Raw genomic sequence first — 22,007 nt, 5'->3', positions numbered from 1 at the left:
CAGGAGAATGGTGTAAACGCGGGAGGCAGAGCTTGCAGTGAGCTGAGATCTGGCCACTGCACTCCAGCCTGGGCAACAGAGTGAGACTCCGTCTCAAAAAAAAAATACAAAAACAAACCATCTCATGTACCCTCATAAATATACACACCTACTACTATGTACCCATTAAAAAAAAAAAAAAAACTAGTCAGGCACGGTGGTGTGTACCTGTAGTCCCAGCTACTTGGGAGGCTGTGGTGAGAGGCCTGCCTAGGTAGGCCAAGTTTATCCAACCCACGGCCCATGACTGCAGGCAGCCCAACACAAATAACGTAAACTTTCTTAAAACATGAGATTCTTTTGCCATTTTTATTTTTAGCTCATTAGCTATTGTTAGTGTTAGTGTATTTTATGTGTAGCCCAAGATAATAATTATTCTTCCAGTGTGGCCCAGGGATGCCAAAAGACTGGACACACCCCTGGACCTAGGTGATATAGCAATACCCCATCAAGAGGGCAGGGCAGGGGAGGGGAGGGGAGGGGACGGGAGGGGAGGGGACGGGAGGCAAGGCAAGGCAAAGCTCCTACCTGTGACTGAGAGCTCAAGGTTCAGGGATGAACTGGACAACTGACCCCTGGAAATGCATGTACAATTGCTGCCACTGGGCCTAGCTGCTGCTAAAGCAAATGACAAAGCAAATCAGTTCAACTCAGTAGCTCTCCCTGCTCAAGGGGTACTTCGACCTCTTCCCTCTTGGGGAACCTCAGAAGCCTCTGAAACTCCTCGCTTCTTCTTCCCTTACATTCCCTTCAGAGGAAAGCACTTGGTATGGGTTTGAAGCAGGAGGGCCACCCCACCCAGGACCTTCCTGAAAGATCTGCAAACAACCTGACCCCTACGGACAGAGAGACACAGGGACTCACCACCCTGTCTGACAACAGGAAAACCTGCAGGGTGTTAAAGGCAGAGAAGGGGAAGTGAAGCCCACAAACAGCTACTGGAGCCACTGAACTTCAGAGATTAAAACAAAGCAGGCAGGAGGCCCACGTTTCCCCGGCCCCCAGCAGGGACCCACAACCCAGCCTTCCAAAGAGGACAATGAACATTGTATTCCCTGGAGCTTCACTTTGAGAGTTTATTAAACCTGCCAGGCATCCTGAGAACATAGAAACAGCAATGGGAAACCCAGAGCATTGTTCAGACTCTTGGTGAGAACCTCCTACCCCTGCAGAGATGGAAGAAACAATTCTGTGTGTTATGGTCAGCTCGCATATATACCAGCAAACCACAGACCCATGAGGCAGCGACTGGATCTGTTTTTTACTACTATCATTTCCCAAGTGCCAGGCACATAGTTGGCACTCAAAAATATTTGTTCCCAGCTGGGTGCAGTGGCTCCCATCTGTAATCCCAGCACTCTGGGAGGCCGAGGCGGGTGGATCACCCAACATCAGGAGTTTGAGACCAGCCTGGCCAACATGGTGAAACCCCATCTCTACTAAAAATACAAAAGTTAGCCGGGCATGGTGGCAGGCACCTGTAGTCCCAGCTACTCGGGAGGGTGAGGCAGGAGAAGCGCTTGAACCCAGAAGGAGGTTGCAGTGAGCCAAGATCGCGCCATTGTACTCCAGCCTGGGGGACAAGAACGTGACTTCATCTCAAAAAATGAACAAACAAACAAAAAAATGTATATATTTGCTCCCTAAATAAGAGAGTGATGGACACCATCTTTGTAGTCTGGCACCCTAGGTACCCATATGGGCAAAAATGAAAGTCCATTCATTTATTCATTCAACAAATATTAATTATCTCCTCTGTGCCAGGCACTATCCTAGACACAACAGGCAGCAAAATAACTCCCTGCCCTGTGGAGTTTATCTTTTAATGGGCGCAAAGGTGGGAATCTCCATGCTCCTGAAAAAACTATGTAAACCACAGACATTCAATAATTACTTAATAAATGTCTATACTACGCGTAAGCAACTGGTACCAGATGCTGTGACAGGAACCTGGAATCTGGGAATAAGCCCTAGTGAAATTATTTCAACTTCAAGGTCAGGATCTTAAATCTGGATCCTGTGTCAGTGGTGATCAGGGACTCCTGAGTAAAGAAAATGGGATTACCTCATTGGTGCATCTGTCTTCATCTGTTGGTGAGCAGAAGCCACTGTGTGAGTATCATGTGCATGCCCAAAACACTGTACAACACTGCAGGATAGAAAAAACCCCAACAGCTTTAGCTGAGAAATGCCAGGGGCCCTAAAAGCAACTCTAATAAGTTATACCCACCATAACTCAAAGAGTGCTCCCAAGGTAATCTGGCTCCTCGTCTGTCCCTTACGCACCACCCTGAGATGTGATTCTCAGCCAGAGTCAGCAAATATTTCCCCAATCCTGGAAGGAGTCTGCTCGCTCCCAAGCACGCAGACACTGGCTTTGCTGATTTTGTCAGGTCGGGGCAGAAGGAGCAGGCAAGGTAAGAAAGGAGCTGGTGCCCAATACCCCCCATGGGTAGCAGCTCATAAATGAAGATGTCCTGAGTCATAGTTGATTCCTTCACCAAAGCCCCTGGAGAATGAACTGGAGTCACATCCCAATCACCAGCCTGCTGAGTTATGAAGGCTAGGAGCCTTCTGCCAAGGAAGAAGAACCATATGTCTGAAACCTGATGCAAGGGGCCATGTTCTCCCTGCCAGGCTCAAGGTAAGTAAGTTCCAAGGGCTCCTCTGACATCCTGGAATCCAGCTGTTGCAAGCAGCCCCTCCCCCTGGCTCCAAAGGCAGAGAAAAATGCTCAGGGACACCAAACCATCTCAAGAAGCAGCTACTAGGTAATCTGGGACAACATGGCATAGACAATGGCGTCGGGCACAGGGTTAAGCAAGGGCCTGGCAGAATGGACAAAGCCCACAGAGACCTGGATAGGGAGGAAGAGAACGTTTCCAGTGTGGGCAATGCTGAGCAGTGGAGCTGGGTCCTGCAATTTCCAGGCCCTTCAGAGGCACTGGAGGAAGGCACCACTGTTCAGCTTCCCAGCCTGCAGGGAGCACTCAGGGAGCTAGGCCTCAGGGACAGGATACAGCTGAAGCCCTTAAAGTGACAGGTCCAGGGTGGTTGCGATGGCTCACGCCTGTAATCCTAGCATGTTGGGAGGCTGAGGTGGGCAGATCACGAGGTCAGGAGATCGAGACCATCCTGGCTAACACGGTGAAACTCCGTCTCTACTAAAAAATACAAAAAACTAGCCGGGCGTGGTGGCAAGCACCTGTAGTCCCAGCTACTCGGGAGGCTGAGGCAGGAGAATGGCGTGAACCCGGGAGGCAGAGCTTGCAGTGAGCCGAGATCACGCCACTACACTCCAGCCTGGGCGACAGAGAGAGACTCTGTCTCAAAAAAAAAAAAAAGTGACAGGTCCAACTCCTGAGAGAGAGGAGCTGCACTACTCCAGGATGTGCCAGAATCCACAGGCCCTGAAGACATCTTGCACAACAGTCAGGACAGCTGTAGGCCCAAAGCAGAGGCCTAATGGCTTCCTAGGCCAGTACCCTACACTGTCTATCCTCTTACCAGGCCCTAAGGGAAGGGGTCTAAGGGACCACGGGTGGGGTTGAAAGGCTGAGGAGGAGCAATTCTTCCTGAATGGGTTAAGGCGTATATTACACAAGAAGGCCATGATGAGGAGGCAGAGAAAGGCAGCCGAACGAGCAGTCCGTGTAATCTCAGTGCTCTGGGAGGCCAAGGTGGGGAGGACTGCTTGAGGCCAGGAGTTTGAGACATTGTGAGAGCCTGTCTTTACCAAAAAATTGTTTTTTAATTAGCTGAGTATGGTGGCGTACACCCATAGTCCCCGCTACTCTGGAGGCTGAGGCAGGAAGATCCCCGAGCCCAGGAGTTCGAGGTTACAATGCACTATGATAGCACCACTGCACTCCAGTCTGGGCAACAGAACAAAACCTTGTGTCACAAAAGAAAGAAGGAAAGAAAATCCAGACCCAGACTCTGCAAAAATCACTGAATGGGAAGGAATTTGGTGATTGACAATCATGACTACCTTCTCAGAAAACGAGAGTGGACAAACTGCAAGAAGCTATCCAGCTGGGGCTGCTGGTGCCCAAGCTGCTCCACAAGGACTGGCCTTGACCTGTTCTCAAATCTCTCACCTGTCACCACAGCAGAGAGCACTACTAAGGGGTAAGCGTGGCCAGGAGTAACAAACTGCTCAAAAGAGTAAGGAGGAGTCCTTGAGAGCCAGAGACTAGACTCAAAATCTGTCCAACACTTGACCTCTACCCCTTGAGAATGATTCACTAAAACCCTGGAGAGATGCTATTCACAGGAACATGGAAACCCTCTGGTCCAGTCTGCCCAAATCCTTGCAAGTGCTGCAAAGGGGGTCTTGGGGTCAGTGGAGAGGGGACTGGCTCAATGACAGGCCATCCACAATCCTACTGCTTTCACAGAAAACAGTCAGTGCACAAGAGGATTACAAAACTTTAAAGTCTGGTCAAGCTGGTTCCTTTGGCTCTCCACCACAGCTCCTAAAGGTTGCCAACTCCTGTGTCCAATCTGGCTCAAAGACAGCACAATCATGAAAAGAGGAGCCCTAGAAACCTGGGGCCAGGTGAAACAATGAGCCTTCATCTCTAAACATGAGAGTGGGTCATGCTTTCAGAATCCTCCAAGATCAGACTGGGGAGAAACAAAGGATATGTTATTTCTTGAATATTTCTTTAGAGAACCAACACCAAATAAAGGAGCTCAAACTGAAGGATATGAAGAGAATTTTCTGTCTGGTAAGGTTAAACATCCAGACACACATGTAAGGTGGTGGGCTCTCAAGTCCCAGAAAAGACAATCTATGTGACTGGAAGCAGACGTGTCTGCTCAAGTTCCTGACAAGGTCTAACTACTGCGGCCCCACAACCTGCCCAGGTAGTTATCAATCTGATACCTCATACTATGCCTGTGCGAAGGGAACAGAACTTTGGGGTTGCCCTTCCTCTTGGATACAGAGGAAATTAAGCTCCCAGGGAAAAAGAGGGAGAATTTGGATTCCCTAGATTCAGAAAAGAACAAAGAAAAAAGAGGGAGAAGAGACTCCAAGAGAACATGTTCAGTGACCAACATCAGAGGCACATTCAGTTAGCCAAAGATTGTCAAAGAGATATGAGAGAAAATCAGCAGCTGTTTCAAGCCACCAATAATAAAAGGACAGATGCCCGCCAGCCCCAGGGCTATCAGGCCAGCAATCTATTTCAAAACTCGAACGGGAAAAAAAAAGTTCTGGAGCCAGTACACAGAAAAAAGGTTGAAGACCACAAGGATTTTCTGGGGCACAGCTTCTGGAGAATTCTCTTAGCCCTTTGGGATGGAGCACAGGGTGGAGGGTGGGAGTGAGGGCACACAAAGGCTGGGGTATCATGGTATAAGTGTATTCCACATATCCAGAGTGGAAAGACACAAAACCCTGGTTCCTGGAAAGGGAAAAGAATTGGACAAAGCCTCTGGCTACGCGCGGCACACATCCAGCTCAGCGCCGTCTCTCCCCAAGGGTTCCTGGAAGTCAACAGCCCTATAAAGGGGAAGTATTAAAGCTGAGATGAGAAGAATGGCCTACAAATTGGACATCATCTCTGATGCAACACCCAAGTAAATTCTCCCACACAATCTGTTATTTCCTTTAGTCAATCAGCCTCCTAATTCGATCAAGGTCTGAACACCTCCACCCCACCCCATGGTTCTGTCAACTGCAGGTCAAGTGAAAGTAGAGTGTGGAGCTAACGCTTCTCCCTGAAGCAGGGGAAAGGAACAGGGAGAGAAAAGGAGGTGGGCGACAGGAATGTAGGGGACGGAACCGATACGAAGGAAATTGGAAAGAGGAGCAAAAACAGGGCCTCTTAGGGAGCCAAGGTGAAAGTCTTAGGGAGACAGGGACTGCAAGCCCGGAGCTGGAAAAAGCCTAGGAACACCCTGGGGAAGAGGATGAGGACCTATAGTACTGGGAGGGATCAGGCCACAGATAAGGGCACAAGGATGGGGAAAGACAGTAAAGCCTACGAAGAGCAAGGATGGGAGGATGAAGGCAGAAGACAAGGATAACGAGGGGGACAGAGGAAAAGATCCCCGAAAAGACCCTAGGTAGATACGGCAATGGATTCGGGGACACCAGAAAGGGCTGAAGGAAGAGATCAGAGGCAGGGGAGGGGAGTGGGAGAGGCCCCCGGGCCTGAGACAGGGTTCTCCTAAGTGGGAGGAGACGGAGCCACGAGGCCCAAGAAGGGGCACAGAGTCGGGTGGAAGGAGGCCCGTGTTTCGGACTCACTCACGCAGCTATGGGGGTCCAAGGGCGGGGGGCGCAGGGGCGCAGGGGCGCCTGCACGGCAACGCACGGCGGCTGACCGGAGCGGGCCGGAGCATCAAGAAGCCGCCGCGACGCTGTCCGCGGACCCTGGCAGCTCCCCGCACCCCGCGCCCCGCTCCCCGCCGCCGGGCCTTGCGCCCCAGTCCCGCTGGCCGCCTCGGCCCAGGCCCGCCGCTTCCCTCCGCCACTTGCCTGCCCGCTTCTCTCGTCTCAGACTGACCTGTCCCGGCTGCCTACGGCGCCACCGCCGCAGTCCCACAGGCTCCGCAGAATTCTCCCGCTCCTGCCAAAACTTTTCCCATTAATCCCCAGGTCCGCGGCGGCCGCAGCGTCATACGCTCCGCGGCCCGGCCCCGCCCCCACCAGCGCGACGTCACCGCGCTGCTCGGCCCTTCCCTCCCCACGCCCCCTTCCGCCTGGCGGTGACCAATCACCACGCCTTCTGGAGACTCCCCTGATTCTGCCTCTCCGCCCACCGCACGCTGCCCAGGGCCCGCCTGTGGCGCCCTCTGGTGCGGGATGCGGACATAGCAGCTAAGGGAGAGCGCCTGGGCCAGTAGAACAAGTCCAGCAAGTGTCACAAGAGGGAATGTAAAGCTGGAAGGGAATTTCGAGGTCATCTAGTGCAACCTCCTCATCTTCCAGTGAAGAAACTTAGTCCTAGAAAAGGTACGGGACTTGCAGTTGGAGAGACTCTTAACCCAGTGCTAGGTCCACTGGAGGAGATCATACCGCCTGTAATTTTCAAAAAAGGGCTTTCCGCCTTCAAGAGGCTTCTACAGTTGGAAATTTACGGTCTTAGAGTTCTTAACCTTTCTTCCCATGTGCTTATGTAATATGCTTATTCACCTAAAATAGGGGACATCCTCCCTATTGTTGTAGAAAATTCTGTTTCTTACATCTTAATCCAGGTCTTGAAGACCTGGAAGGGACCTATTAACCCAACCTATAGCTTAAGATGTATCACAGAAAGCTACCTAGCAGCTGGGAGACAATCTGGTGGAAGAAGCTGGCTTTCATCTGGCGATGAACAAAACTTGACTCTCAGGTATATGACCAACGGCTCCTCTCCATCATCATTAAAGATTACCCCTCGCCTCTCCTTCGGCCACACCTTCCGTAGGCCACAAGCTCCTTAGGCCACACCCTAGCTATCTGGATGAGTGATTTTTTTTTTTTTTTTTTTTTTTTTTTGAGAGACAGTTTCACTCTGTCGTCCCTGCTGGAGTGCAGTTGCGCAATCTCAGCTCACTGCAACCTCCGCCTCCCGGGTTCAAGTGATTCTCCTGCCTCAACCTCCCAAGTAGCTGGGATTACAGGCACGTGCCACACGCCGCCCGGCTAATTTTTAATTAATTAATTAATTAATTTTTTTTTTTGAGACGGAGTCTAGCTCTGTGGCCCAGGCTGGAGTGCAGTGGCGCCATCTCTGCTCACTGCCAGCTCCGCCTCCCGGGTTCACGCCATTCTCCTGCCTCAGCCTGCCGAGTAGCTGGAACTACAGGCGCCCGCCACCACGCCCGGCTAATTTTTGTATTCTTAGTAGAGACAGGGTTTCACCATGTTAGCCAGGATGGTCTCGATCTGCTGACCTCGTGATTCGCCCGCCTCGGCCTCCCTAAGTGTTGAGATTACAGGCGTGAGCCACCGGGCCCGGCCACGCCCAGCTAATTTTTGTAGTTTTAGTAGAGACAGGGTTTTGCCATGTTGCCCAGGCTGGTCTTGAACTCCTGGACTCAAGTTATCCTCCCACCTCAGCCTCCCAAAGTGCTAGGATTACAGGCGTGAGCCACCGTGCCTGGCAGCGATGAGTGATTTTTTTTCCCCTTCTTTCGGCTTCTCTGCTTTTTCCCCCTACTTTTTGAAATGCTTGTGCATTATATTTGTAACTTAGACGTCAACTTCCTTGCCCTTTGAGATTGAGGTAAAAATGGACTGTGAAAGTCAAAGCCCCTCCCTTAATATTCTCCTAAATATCTCTGCCTCTGGGTTTCTGCTTTTGCCAGGCTGTTGCTGTACCGCAGTTCAGAAGTCTGGAGAGGAAACTCAGCTCTCCCTGAAGACTGCCCGCACCCTTCCCACACAAAACATTCACGAGTACAAAGACATTGGGGTACTCTGGGCCCTGGGGGAGGTCATATGATACATGGCAAACAGTTTAAACTCACCCCTCAGAAGTTTTTAAAAGTCCTTTCCACACCCCCAGCTGAGGTTTTCTAACTGGCCCTGCACCCTCTAGCCTCCTCCCAAATCACTAACTCTCCCTCCTGCCCCACCATTCTCTCCTCTGTCCCACCCTCTCTGGAGAAAACACAAATTCCTCTGGCTTTCTAGGGAGAAAGAGAAAGAGACATTTTAACCATATCTCTTTGTTGCTTAAGTTCCTGCCAACACTCATGCTTTGAAGATCTGTCTACCCCTAACAGGCTTATTTCCCCTGTAAACTAAAAATAAAATCCTAAGCCCCCTAATTGAATGGACCCTCTTGGCCAAGGGGACCCCAGAAAAACCTTAAAAACTGAATTTCCAACCATGACAGGTCAGGAAGTCAGACATGCCTGGTTATACTCCCTCCCTTTTGCAGTTTAGACACAACATCTGACCAGCATCAATGTTAAAATACAGATCATAGGCCGGGCGCAGTGGCTCACGCCTATAATCCCAGCACTTCGGGAGGCCGAGGCAGGCGAATCACAAGGTCAGGGATCGAGACCATCCTGGCTAACTCGGTGAAACCCCATCTCTGCTAAAAATACAAAAAATTAGCCGGGCGTGGTGGCAGGCGCCTGTAGTCCCAGCTACTTGGGAGGCTGAAGCAGGAGAATGGCGTGAACCCAGGAGGCAGAGCTTGCAGTGAGCCGAGATCCGGCCACTGCACTCCAGCCTGGGCAACACAGTGAGACTCCGTCTCAAAACAAACAACAACAAAAAAATGCAGATCATAGACTAACAGAATGCACTCTGTGGCAGTAAGAAACCAAATTATAATCAGGACCTACAGCTGTGACAGGTAAGAAGTCACACACTCTTACACCTAAAGAATAAACTACATTTTCTGCCAGTCACGGTGGCTCTTGCCTGTAATCCCAACACTTTCAGAGGCCGAGGTGGGCAGATTGCTTGAGTGCAGGAGTTCAAGACCAGCCTGGGCAACATAGTGAGACCCTGCCTCTTAAAACAAAAAACAAAAAACAAAAATACGGTGGCTCACGCCTGTAATCCCAGCACTTTGGGAGGCCAAAGCAGGCGGATCACGAGGTCAGGAGATCGAGACCATCCTGGCTAACATGGTGAAACCCGTCTCTACTAAAAACACACACAAAAATTAGCCAGATTATGTATGTTTAGCCAACCTGTTCAGCATAAAGCTCCTGTCCCAGCCCCTCCTCCTTTCAAGGACCTTCGACAAAATTCAACAGCCCTTCATGCTAAAAACTCTCAATAAACTAGGTATTGATGGAAAGTATCTCAAAATAATAAGAGCTATTTATGACAAATCCCCAGCCAATATCATACTGAATGGGCAAAAACTGGAAGCATTCCCTTTGAAAACTGGCACAAGACAGGGATGCCCTCTCTCACCACTCCTATTCAAAATAGCGTTGGAAGTTCTGGCCAGGGTAGTCAGGCAAGAGAAAGAAATAAAGGGTATTCAATTAGGAAAAGAAGAAGTCAAATTGTCCCTGTTTGCGGATGGCATGATTGTATATTTAGAAAACCCCATCATCTCAGCCCCAAATCTCCTTAAGCTGATAAGCAACTTCAGCAAAGTCTCAGGATACGAAATCAATGTGCGAAAATCACAAGTATTCCTATACACCAATAACAGACAAAGAGAGAGCCAAATCATGAGTGAACTCCCATTAACAATTGCTACAAAGAGAATAAAATACCTAGGAATACAACTTACAAGGGATGTGAAGGACCTCTTCAAGGAGAACTACAAACCACTGCTCAACGAAATAAAGGAGGACACAAACAAATGGAAGAACATTCCATGCTCATGACTAGGAAGAATCAATATCATGAAAATGGCCATACTGCCCAAGGTAATGTATAGATTCAATGACATCCGCATCAAGCTACTAATGACTTTCTTCACAGAATTGGAAAAAACTACTTTAAAGTTCATATGGAACCAAAAAAGAGCCCGCATTTCCAAGACAATCCTAAGCAAAAAGAACAAAGCTGGAGGCATCACGCTACCTGACTTCAAACTATACTACAAGGCTACAGTAACCAAAACAGCACAGTACTGGTACCAAAACAGAGATATAGACCAGTGGAACAGAACAGAGGCCTCATAAATAACACCACACATCTACAACCATCTGATCTTTAACAAACCTGACAAAAACAAGAAATGGGAAACGATTCCCTATTTAATAAATGGTGCTGGGGAAAGTGGCTAGCCGTATATAGAAAGCTGAAACTGGATCCCTTCCTTATACTTTATACAAAAATTAATTCAAGATAGATTAAAGACTTAAATTGTTAGACCTAAAACCGTAAAAACCCTAGAATAAAACCTAGGCAATGCCATTCAGGACATACGCATGGGCAAGGACTTCATGACTAAAATGCCAAAAGCAATGGCAACAAAAGCCAAAATAGACAAAAGGGATCTAGTTAAACTAAAGAGCTTCTGCACAGCAAAAGAAACTACTATCAGAGTGAACAGGCAACCTACAGAATGGAAGAAAATTTTTGCAATCTATCCATCTGACAAAGGGCTAATATCCAGAATCTATAAGGAACTTAAACAAATTTACAAGAAAAAACAAAGAGCCCCATCAAAAAGTGGGCAAAGGATATGAATAGATACTTTTCAAAAGAAGACATTTATGCAGGTGACAGACACATGAAAAAATGCTCATCATCACTGGTCATCAGAGAAATGCAAATCAAAACCACAATGAGATACCATCTCATGCCAGTTAGAATGGTGATCATTAAAAGGTCAGGAAACAACAGATGCTGGAGAGGATGTGGAGAAACAGGAATGCTTTTACACTGTTGGTGGAAGTATAAACTAGTTCAACCATTGTGGAAAACAGTGTGGCAATTCCTCAAGGATCTAGAACTAGAATTACCATTTGACCTAGCAATCCCATTACTGGGTATATGCCCAAAGGATTATAAATCATGCTACTATAAAGACACATGCACACGTGTGTTTATTGCAACACTATTCACAATAGCTGAGACTTGGAACCAACCCAAATGTCCCTCAATGATAGATTGGATTCAGAAAATGTGGCACATATGCACCATGGAATACTATGCAGCCAAAAAAAAGGATGAGTTTATGTCCTTTGCAGGGATGTGGATGAAGCTGGAAACCATCATTCTGAGCAAACTATCACATGGACAGAAAACCAAACACCACATATTCTCACTCATAGGTGGGAATTGAACAATGAGAACACTTGGACACAGGGCAGGGAACATCACACACCAGGGCCTGTCATGGGGTGGGGGACTAGGGGAGGGATAGCATTAGGAGAAATACCTAATGTAAATGACGAGTTAATGGGTGTGGCAAACCAACTTGGCACATGTATACCTATGTAACAAACCTGCACTTTGTGCACACGTACCCTAGAACTTAAAGTATATATATATGTATATATATTTATATACGTATATACACACACACACATATATATATACACACACACACATACAAAAGCTGGGCGTGGTGGTGAGCGCCTTTAATCCCAGCCACTCGGGAGGCTGAGGCAGGAGAATCACTTGAACCCAGGAAGCAGAGGTTACAGTGAGCTGAGATTGCACCACTGCAATCCAGCCTTGGTGACAGAGCGAGATTGTCTTTAAAAAAAAAAAAAAGGAGCAGTGGTTGGTAGTTCTCCTTGAAGAGGTCCTTCACATCCCTTGTAAGTTGTATTCCTAGGTATTTTATTCTCTTTGTAGCAATTGTTAATGGGAGTTCACTCATGATTTGGCTCTCTCTTTGTCTGTTATTGGTGTATAGGAATACTTGTGATTTTCGCACATTGATTTCGTATCCTGAGACTTTGCTGAAGTTGCTTATCAGCTTAAGGAGATTTGGGGCTGAGATGATGGGGTTTTCTAAATATACAATCATGTCATCCGCAAACAGGGACAATTTGACTTCTTCTTTTCCTAATTGAATACCCTTTATTTCTTTCTCTTGCCTGACTACCCTGGCCAGAACTTCCAACGCTATTTTGAATAGGAGTGGTGAGAGAGGGCATCCCTGTCTTGTGCCAGTTTTCACAGGGAATGCTTCCAGTTTTTGCCCATTCAGTATGATATTGGCTGGGGATTTGTCATAAATAGCTCTTATTATTTTGAGATACTTTCCATCAATACCTAGTTTATTGAGAGTTTTTAGCATGAAGGGCTGTTGAATTTTGTTGAAGGTCTTTTCTGCATCTATTGAGATAATCATGTGGTTTTTGTCTTTGGTTCTGTTTATATGATGGAATACATTTATTGATTTGAGTATGTTGAACCAGTCTTGCATCCCAGGGATGAATCCGACTTGATCATGGTGGATAAGCTTTTTGATGTGCTGCTGGATTTGGTCTGTCAGTATTTTATTGAGGATTTTCACATCAATCTTCATCAGGCATATTGTTCTAAAATTTTCTTTTTTGTTGTTGTGTCTCTGCCCTGCCAGGCTTTGGTATCAGGATGATGCTGGCCTCATCAGATGAGTTAGGGAGGATTCCCTCTTTTCCTATTGATTGGATAGTTTCAGAAGGAATGGTACCAGCTCCTCTTTGTACCTCTGCTAGAATTCGGCTGTGAATCCATCTGGTCCTGGACTTTTTTTGGTTGGTAGGCTATTGATTATTGCCTCAATTTCAGAGCCTATTATTGGTCTATTCAGAGATTCAACATCTTCCTAGTTTAGTCTTGGGAGGGAGTATATGTCCAGGAATTTATCCATTTCTTCTAGATTTTCTAGTCTATTTGCGTAGAGGTGTTTATAGTATTCTCTGATGGTAGTTTGTATTTCTGTGGGATCGGTGGTGATATCCCCTTTATCATTTTTTATTGCATCTATTTGATTTTTCTCTCCTTTCTTCTTTATTAGTCTTGCTAGTGGTCTATCAATTTTGTTCATCTTTTCGAAAAACCAGCTCCTGGATTCATTGATGTTTTGAAGGATTTTTTGTGTCTCTATTTCCTTCAGTTCTGCTCTGATCTTAGTCATTTCTTGCCTTCTGCTAGCTTTTGAATTTGTTTGCTCTTGCTTCTCCAATTCTCTTAATTGTGATGTTAGGGTGTTGATTTTAGATCTTTCCTGCTTTCTTTTGTGGGCATTTAGTGCTATAAATTTCCATCTACACACTGCTTTAAATGTGTCCCAGAGTTTCTGGTACGTTGTGTCTTTGTTCTCATTGGTTTCAAAGAACATCTTTATTTCTGCCTTCATTTCATTATTTACCCAGTAGTCATTCAGGAGCAGGTTGTTCAGTTTCCATGTAGTTGTGCAGTTTTGAGTGAGTTTCTTAATCCTGAGTTCTAATTTGATTTCACTGTGGTCTGAGAGACAGTTTGTTGTGATTTCTGTTCTTTTACATTTGCTGAGGAGTGCTTGCTTCTGACTATATGGTCAATTTTGGAATAAGTGCAATGTGGTGCTGAGAAGAATGTATGTTCTGTTGATATGGGATGGAGAGTTCTGTAGATGTCTATTAGGTCTGCTTGGTGCAGAGCTGATTTCAAGTCCTGGATATCCTTGTTAACCTTCTGTCTCATTGATCTGTCTAATGTTGACAGTGGGGTGTTAAAGTCTTCCGTGATTATTGTGTGGGAGTCTAAGTCTCTTTGTAGGTCTCTAAGGACTTGCTTTATGAATCTAGGTGCTCCTGTATTGGGTGCATATATATTTAGGATAGTTAGCTCCTCTTGTTGAATTGATCCCTTTACCATTATGTAATAACCCTCTTTGTCTCTTTTGATCTTTGTTGGTTTAAAGTCTGTTTTATCAGAGACTGGGATTGCAACCCCTGCTTTTTTTTGCTTTCCATTTGCTTGGCAGATCTTCCCCCATCCCTTTATTTTGAGCCTATGTGTGTCTCTGCATGAGAGATGGGTCTCCTGAATACAGCACACTGATGGGTCTTTACTCTTTATCCAATTTGCCAGTCTGTGTCTTTTAATTGGACCATTTAGTTCATTTACATTTAAGATTAATATTGTTATGTGTGAATTTGATCCTGTCATTATGATATTAGCTGGTTATTTTGCCCATTAGTTGATGCAGTTTCTTCCTGGCATCAATAGTCTTTACAATTTGGCATGTTTTTGCAGTGGCTGGTACCAGTTGTTCCTTTCCAGTTGAGTGCTTCCTTCAGGAGCTCTTATAAGGGACGCCTGGTGGTGACAAAATCTCTCAGTATTTGCTTGTCTGCAAAGGATTTTATTTCTCCTTCACTTATGAAGCTTTGTTTGACTCGATATGAAATTCTGGGTTGAAAATTCTTTTCTTTAAGAATATTGAATATTGGCCCCTACTTTCTTCTGGCTTGTAGAGTTTCTGTCGAGAGATCCACTATTAGTCTGATGGGCTTCCCTTTATTGGTAACCCGACCTTTCTCTCTGGCTGCCCTTAACACTTTTTCCTTCATTTCAACCTTGGTGAATCTGACAATTATGTGTCTTGGGGTTGCTCTTCTCGAGGAGTATCTTTGTAGTGTTCTCTGTATTTCCTGAATTTGAATGTTGGCCTGCCTTGCTAGGTTGGGGGAAGTTCTCCTGGATAATATCCTGAAGAGTGTTTTCCAACTTGGTTCCATTCTCCTCATCACTTTCAGGTACACCAATCAAACGTAGATTTGGTCTTTTCATATAGTCCCATATTTCTTGGAGGCTTTGTTCGTTTCTTTTTACTCTTTTTTCTCTAAACTTCTCGCTTTATTTCATAAATTTGATCTTCAATCATGGATAGCCTTTCTTCCACTTGATTGAATTGGCTACTGAAGCTTGTGCATTCGTCACGTAGTTCTCATGCCATGGTTTTCAGCTCCATCAGGTCATTTAAGGTCTTCTGTACACTGTTTATTCTAGTTAGCCATTCGTCTAATCTTTTTTCAAGGTTTTTAGCTTCCTTGCGATGGGTTCAAACATCTTTCTTTAGCTCAGAGAAGTTTGTTATTACCGACCTTCTGAAGCCTACTTCTGTCAACTCATCAAAGTCATTCTCCGTCCAGCTTTTTTCCGTTGCTGGCAAGGAGCTGTAATCCTTTGGAGGAGAAGAGGCACTCTGGTTTTTAGAATTTTCAGCTTTTCTGCTCTGGTTTCTCTCTATCTTTGTGGTTTTATCTACCTTTGGTCTTCGATATTGGTGACCTATGGATGGGGTTTGGTGTGGATGTCCTTTTTGTTAATGTTGATGCTATTCCTTTCTGTTTGTTAGTTTTCCTTCTAACAGTCAGGTCCCTCAGCTGCAGGTCTGTTGGAGTTTGCTGGAGGTCCACTCCAGACCTTGTTTGCCTGAGTATCACCAGCAGAGGCTGCAGAACAGCAAATATTGCTGCCTGATCCTTCCTCTGGAAGCTTCCTCCCAGAGAAGCACCTGCCTGTATGAGGTGTCAGTCAACCCCTACTGGGAGGTGCTCCCTGTTAGGCTACACAGGGGTCAGGGACCCACTTGAGGAGGCAGTCTGTACGTTCTCAGAGCTCAAACACCATGCTGGGAGAACCACTGCTCTCTTCAGAGCTGTCAGACAGGGACTTTTAAGTCTGCAGAAGTTTCTGCTATCTTTTGTTTAGCTATGCCCTGCCCCTAGAGGTGGAGTCAACAGAGGCAGCAGGCCTTGCTGAGCTGCGGTGGGCTCCACCCAGTTCAAGTTTCCCTGGCTGCTTTGTTTACCTACTCAAGCCTCAGCAATGGCAGACACCCCTCCCTCTGCCAGGCTGCTGCCTTGCAGGTCGATCTCAGACTGCTGTGCTAGCAGTGAGCAAGGCTCTGTGGGCGTGGGACCCTCCGAGCCAGGCATGGGATATAATCTCCTGGCGTGCCATTTACTAAGATCATTGGAAAAGCGCAGTATTTAGGCTGGAGTGTCCCATCTTTCCATGTACAGTCTGTCTTGGCTTCCTTTGACTAGGAAAGGAAAATTCCCTAACCCCTTGCACTTTCCGTGAGGTAATGCCCTGCCCTGCTTCAGCTCACCCTCCGTGGGCTGCACCCACTGCCCAACCAGTCCCAATGAGATGAACCAGGTACCTCAGTTGGAAATGCAGAAATCATCCATCTTCTGCACTGAGCACGCTGGGAGCTGTAGAGTGGAGTTGTTCCTATTCGGCCATCTGCTAATTTTTGTATTTTTAGTAGAGACGGGTTTTGCCATGTTGGCCAGGCTGGTCTCGAACTCCTGACCTCAAGTGATCTGCCTGCCTCAGCCTCCCAAAATGCTGGGATTACAGGTGTGAGCCACCATACCTTGCCAAATTTGTGATTTCATTTTATTTATTTTTTATTTTTTGAGACAGAGTCTCGCTCTGTCACCCAGGCTGGAGTGCAGTGGCATGATCTCGGCTCACTGCAAGCTCCGCCTCCCAGGTTCATGCCATTCTCCTGCCTCAGTGTCCCGAGTAGCTCGGACTACAGGCACTCACCACCATGCCCAGCTAATTTTTTGTATTTTTAGTAAAGACGGGGTTTCACCATGTTAGCCAGGATGGTCTCGATCTCCTGACCTCGTGATCCGCCTGCCTTGGCCTCCCAAAGTGCTGAGAATACAGGCGTGAGCCACTGTGCCTGGCCCAAATTTGTGATTTTTAAGTTAATATTCCTAATAAGAGACAGCTTGGATCATGAGGTCAGGTGATCAAAACCATCCTGGCTAACACAGTGAAACCCTGTCTCTACTAAAAAGTACAAAAAATTAGCCAGACGTGGTGGCCATGCCTGTAATCCCAGCTACTTGGGAGGCTGAAGCAGGAGAATCGCTTGAACCCAGAAGGTGGAGGTTGCAGTGAGCCAAGATCGCGCCATTGCATTCCAGCCTGGGTGACAGAGCAAGACTGTCTCAAAAAAACAAAAAGACAATTCCTCTCCTAAAAGAAATTCAAGGAGCACTGTTAAGTTATTCTATTTTTCACTTCATTTCATTTTTATATTAAGAATAAATGAAATTTAATATAATATATCTAATAAATGTCTATCTCTATATTTATTATTTAGAACCCATAATTCTACTTTGGATAGTCTGTCTTGAGGAAGTAATCCTAAATACATAAAAGGCTTTGTACACAAAAATGCTCATTGCAGTATTATTTAAACCAACAAAAAACTGGAGAGAACCTAATTGTCCAACAACAGAGAAATGTTTAAGTAAATTATGCTGTATCTTTCTGATGGAATATTATGCAGCCATTAAAAATGATGCTTAAAAAGAGTTGGTAATATGGTCTGAGAGACCAAAATACACACCACTTTATCACTAAGACAGAACCTCAGGTTAAGGAAACAAAGTTAATTACAGGGCTCAATGCAGCTGGCATGGCAGCTCCCTAAATTCCTGTGACTACAGGAAAAACCACATTCTGGTTAAACTCTCTTAACAACAGGAGGTATCAGGCCAATGATCAGACCTCTCCTAGCTAATTTACCAGCCAGACCACTACAACTCTGCTTGGACAGAGGACTAGCCTTACAAACATTTTCTTTTCTTTTCTTTTCTTCTCTTCTCTTCTCTTCTCTTCTCTTCTCTTCTCTTCTCTTCTCTTCTCTTCTCTTCTCTTCTCTTCTCTTTCCTCTTCTCTTCTCTTCTCTTCTCTTTCTCTTTCTTTCTTTTTTTTTTTTTGAGACCGAGTTTCACTCCTGTTGCCCAGGCTGGAGTGCAATGGCGCAATCTCAGCTCACTGCAACTTCTGCCTCCTGGATTCAAGCGATTCTCCTGCCTCAGCCTCCTGAGTAGCTGGGATTACATGCATGTGCCACCATGCCCGGCTAATTTTGTATTTTTAGTAGAGATGGGGTTTCTCCATGTTGGTCAGGCTGGTCTCGAACTCCTGACCTCAGGTGATCCACCCGCCTCAGCCTCCCAAAGTGCTGGGATTACAGGCATGAGCCACTGCGACTGGCCCTTTGTTTTCTTTTTCTTTCTTTCTTTCGTTCTTTCGTTCTTTCTTCTTTCTTTCTTTTTTTTTTTTTTTTAACATTTTTTATTTTTATAATTGAAATGGAAGCTCCCCATGTTGCCCAGGCTTGTCTCGAACTCCTGAGCACAAGCAATCCGCCCACCTTGGCCTCCCAAAGTGCTGGGATTACAGGCATGAGTCACCGGCCTACAAACATTCTTTTTTGATAAGCAGCTGCAGACCTTAAACCAGTTTCAGCCAGTTTATAGAGGCTCCACACAAACGGTCTTTTTGTTCTATAGTTCATCTTTGATGTAAAGAGCCAAATTCCACCTCATTTTAATGCTAAAACCCGCCCCAAAGTGAACATGGGATGTATGTTACATATATATTTGCCCATTGTGCATGCACTTGGCTCCCCTCATAAATATGTATAGTTTTCCCCCCAAACCTGCTAAATATGTATGACTATTGTGTAATACAGACCCTGTGAGGCTTAAAACCCAACCTGCCCTTTCCCTCTTTGAAGAGAATAGAGAGCACCTTTGGTCCATGTCTGAGACTATCTCTTCCTGGTTTGCAAACTGATAGCACTTAGTAAAGCTCTCCTATCTACTATTTAACCATCATGGTGGTCTTTTGGATAGTAATAAAGTGGGAAAATGTTATAATCTGATATTAAGTGGAAGAAGATACGATGATATGTATGGAGTGAAATCACACTGTTTTGAAAACTAAAAATTAGCATGAAAAAAAAGACTGAAAGGAGCCGGGCATGGTGGTGTGTGCCTACAGTACCAGCTACTCGGTAGGCTGAGGCACAAGGATCGCTTGAATCTGGGAGGTGGAGGTTTCTGTGAGCTGAGATTGCTCCACTGTACTCCAGCCTGGGCATCAGAGTAAGACTCTGTCTCAAAAAAAAAATTAAATCCGGGCGCAGTGGCTCACACCTATAATCCCAGCACTTTGGGAGGCTGAGGAAAGTGGATCAGTTAACATCAGGAGTTTGAGACCAGCCTGGTCAACATGGTGAAACCCTGTCTCTATTAAACATACAAAAAAATTACCTAGGCGTGGTGGTGTGCACCTGTAGTCCCAGCTACTCGGGAGGCTGAGGCAGGAGAATCGCATGATCCCGGGAGGTGGAGGTTGCAGTGAGCAAAGATTGTGCTACTGCACTCCAGCCTGGACAACAGAGCAAGACTCTCTCTCCAAAAACAAACAAACAAAACAAAACAAAAACAAAAACAACTACAAGGAAACACACAAAAATGTTACCAGTAACTGTCTTTGGATTGTGGTTCCGCAAGTCATTATCTTTCCATATATTTTTTTTTTTTCAATAATAGAAACATTATTTGTTTTTCTTTCTTTTCCCTTTTTTTTGAGACGGAGTCTCGCTCTGTCCCCCAGGCTGGTGTGCAGTGGCGCAATCTCGGCTCACTGCAAGCTCCGCCTCCCGGGTTCACGCCATTCTCCTGCCTCAGCCTCCCGAGTAGCTGGGACTACAGGCGCCCGCCACCACGCCCGGCTAATTTTTTGTATTGTCGGTAGAGACGGAGTTTCACCGTGTTAGCCAGGATGGTCTCGATCTCCTGACCTCATGATTCGCCCGCCTCAGCCTCCCAAAGTGCTGGGATTACAGGCATGAGCCACAGCACCTGGCCTTTTTTTTTTTTTTTTTTTTTTTTTTTTGAGATAGAGTCTTGTTCTGTCACCCAGACTGGAGTGCAGTGGCATGATCTAGGCACACTGCAACCTCCACCTCCCGGGTTCAAGCCATTCTCATGCCTCAGCCTCCAGAGTAGCTGGGATTACAGGCACCTGCCACCACACTGGCTAATTTTTGTATTTTTGGTAGAGACAGGTTTCAATATGTTGGCCAAGCTGGTCTGGAACTCCTGACCTCAGGTGATCCACTCGCCTTGGCCTCCCAATGTGCTGGGATTACAGGCGTGAGCCACCTTGCCTGGCTATTTTCTAAGAACAACAAAAGTCTTCTTCATATTAAGAAAAAACGTACATCCTCTGATACGCTTACCCAATAATCTTAGTTCTACCCATTGGAGGTAAACTAAGTCAAAATTATTTTCCATGTAAGAGCTTTTCTGATGTTTGACATTTGACATCATTCCCCTATATATTTTCTTCCTTCCTTCCTTCCTTCCTTCCTTCCTTCCTCTCTCTCTCTTTCTTTTTCTTTCTTTCTTTCTTTTTCTTTCCTTCTCTCACTCTCTCTCTCCCTCCCTCCCTCCTCTCTTTCTCCTCCCTCCCTCCTTCTTTCTTTCTCTATCTCTCTCTTTTTTATGAGACAGGGTCTTGCTCTGTCATCCAGGTTGGAGTGCAGTGGAGTGATCTCAGCAATCTCTTCTTACTGGACTGAAGCAGCAATCCTCCCACCTCAGCCTCCAGAGTAGCTGGAACTACAGGCATTTTCTTCCAGCCTCCTGTGCAGCTAGGACATAGTCACATGATCAAGGCACACCAATCAGATGCATTGGAAGGTGGGACGATGAAGACCCAGGAAGCATGCATAATTGATTCAGGTAAGTGGCAACAGCAGTTCCACCCAATTTCCAGAGACAACCAGGGCAGCAGTTGTAAGAGCAGCATCCAGCATTTGGTAAGATTATCCAAGGATGCAGCAGCTTCTGTACCCAGAGGTGGCAGCTGGAGTGTGTTCACAAGAACTGTTGTGTGGCCTGATTTGGGTACTGTTTCTGACTACACAGCCTCCAAGACAGCTCACTCGACCTCCCAATTATGTAAGGTACTCCCTTATATTCTACTAATAAATTTATTTTCTGGAAAGTCAGTTAAGTTAGCTTAAATCAGCCAGTTTCCGTTACTTGAATCACAAACCTAGACTAAAATAACTTCCCTGAATCTTCATTTTGACTAGATTTGCCCTGGGGGACAGCTTAGAGTGGGAAAAGTTGGTTCCTGCCAAGCACCTACAACCTGTTCCAGACCAGACAGGGATTTCAGCTACCAAAACCTGCTCTGATGCCTGATTATTGTAACGTATAGTGCAGAGTGGGAAGGCTGGATCGTCTCTGAATTTGATTCTCCATAGCCATTTCAGCCTCTAGCCAGCAGGTGGGGCCTCCTCAGTCTTCTGAAACCAGTCTGCCAGGCGTCGCCCTCTCCTTCCCCTCTCACTGCTGCAGGAACTACAGAGGTGACTCAGTAGGCACCCCTTGGGCCAGGTGGACCCCTGGCAAGAGTTGCTAACACGCCTCTTGTACTCCAGCCTCACTTCCCCATCCCTCCTCATGTACAAGCCACAGAAAGAGAGAAGACGTGCGGCCACAAATGCTGCGCATTCCACGCGGCCCCTAGGGTTTATGAGTATCTGTGAAGGCATCAGAGACAGGACACACTTTTCTTTGTCCAGGGTGATGGAAAGGACACAGGAGTTATTTTCTAACCCTGGAATTAAAAGACTAGAAAATACATTCTCCTTCCACCTAGAAATGTCCCCCAAGGTTGGTGGCTTCTCATGCCAGTCCCAACATGGCTCGCATTCAGGTGTCTGAGTGATCTTCCTTTCACTATATCACTATATCATGCCTCCACT

The 22,007-nt window shown here is 46.3% G+C and overlaps 1 protein-coding gene across 4 annotated transcripts in view; it reads right to left on the bottom strand.

Annotated features, from left to right (window-relative positions):
- Nucleotides 1-7,044, bottom strand: part of PPARD (peroxisome proliferator activated receptor delta) — an 85,838-nt gene extending 78,794 nt beyond the window's left edge. For 2 of the 4 annotated variants that reach the window (XM_025383427.1, XM_025383430.1), the window contains exons 1-2: nucleotides 6,561-7,044; nucleotides 2,105-2,188 (exon numbers count right to left, since the gene is read on the bottom strand). The gene's annotated coding sequence lies outside the window, so the exon portion shown is untranslated. Of the gene's footprint in view, nucleotides 1-567; nucleotides 658-1,124; nucleotides 1,206-2,104; nucleotides 2,189-6,560 lie in introns of all 4 variants that reach the window. The other 2 variants (XM_025383428.1, XM_025383429.1) reach the window with 2 other exon arrangements.
- Between the last annotated feature and the right edge of the window lie 14,963 nt (nucleotides 7,045-22,007).

The sequence above is a fragment of the Theropithecus gelada genome, chromosome 4, assembly GCF_003255815.1.
Source record: "Theropithecus gelada isolate Dixy chromosome 4, Tgel_1.0, whole genome shotgun sequence".
Taxonomy (NCBI): Eukaryota; Metazoa; Chordata; class Mammalia; order Primates; family Cercopithecidae; genus Theropithecus; species Theropithecus gelada.
The sequence above is the reverse complement of the archived record's forward strand: the minus strand, read 5'-3'. Positions and strand labels throughout refer to the sequence as shown.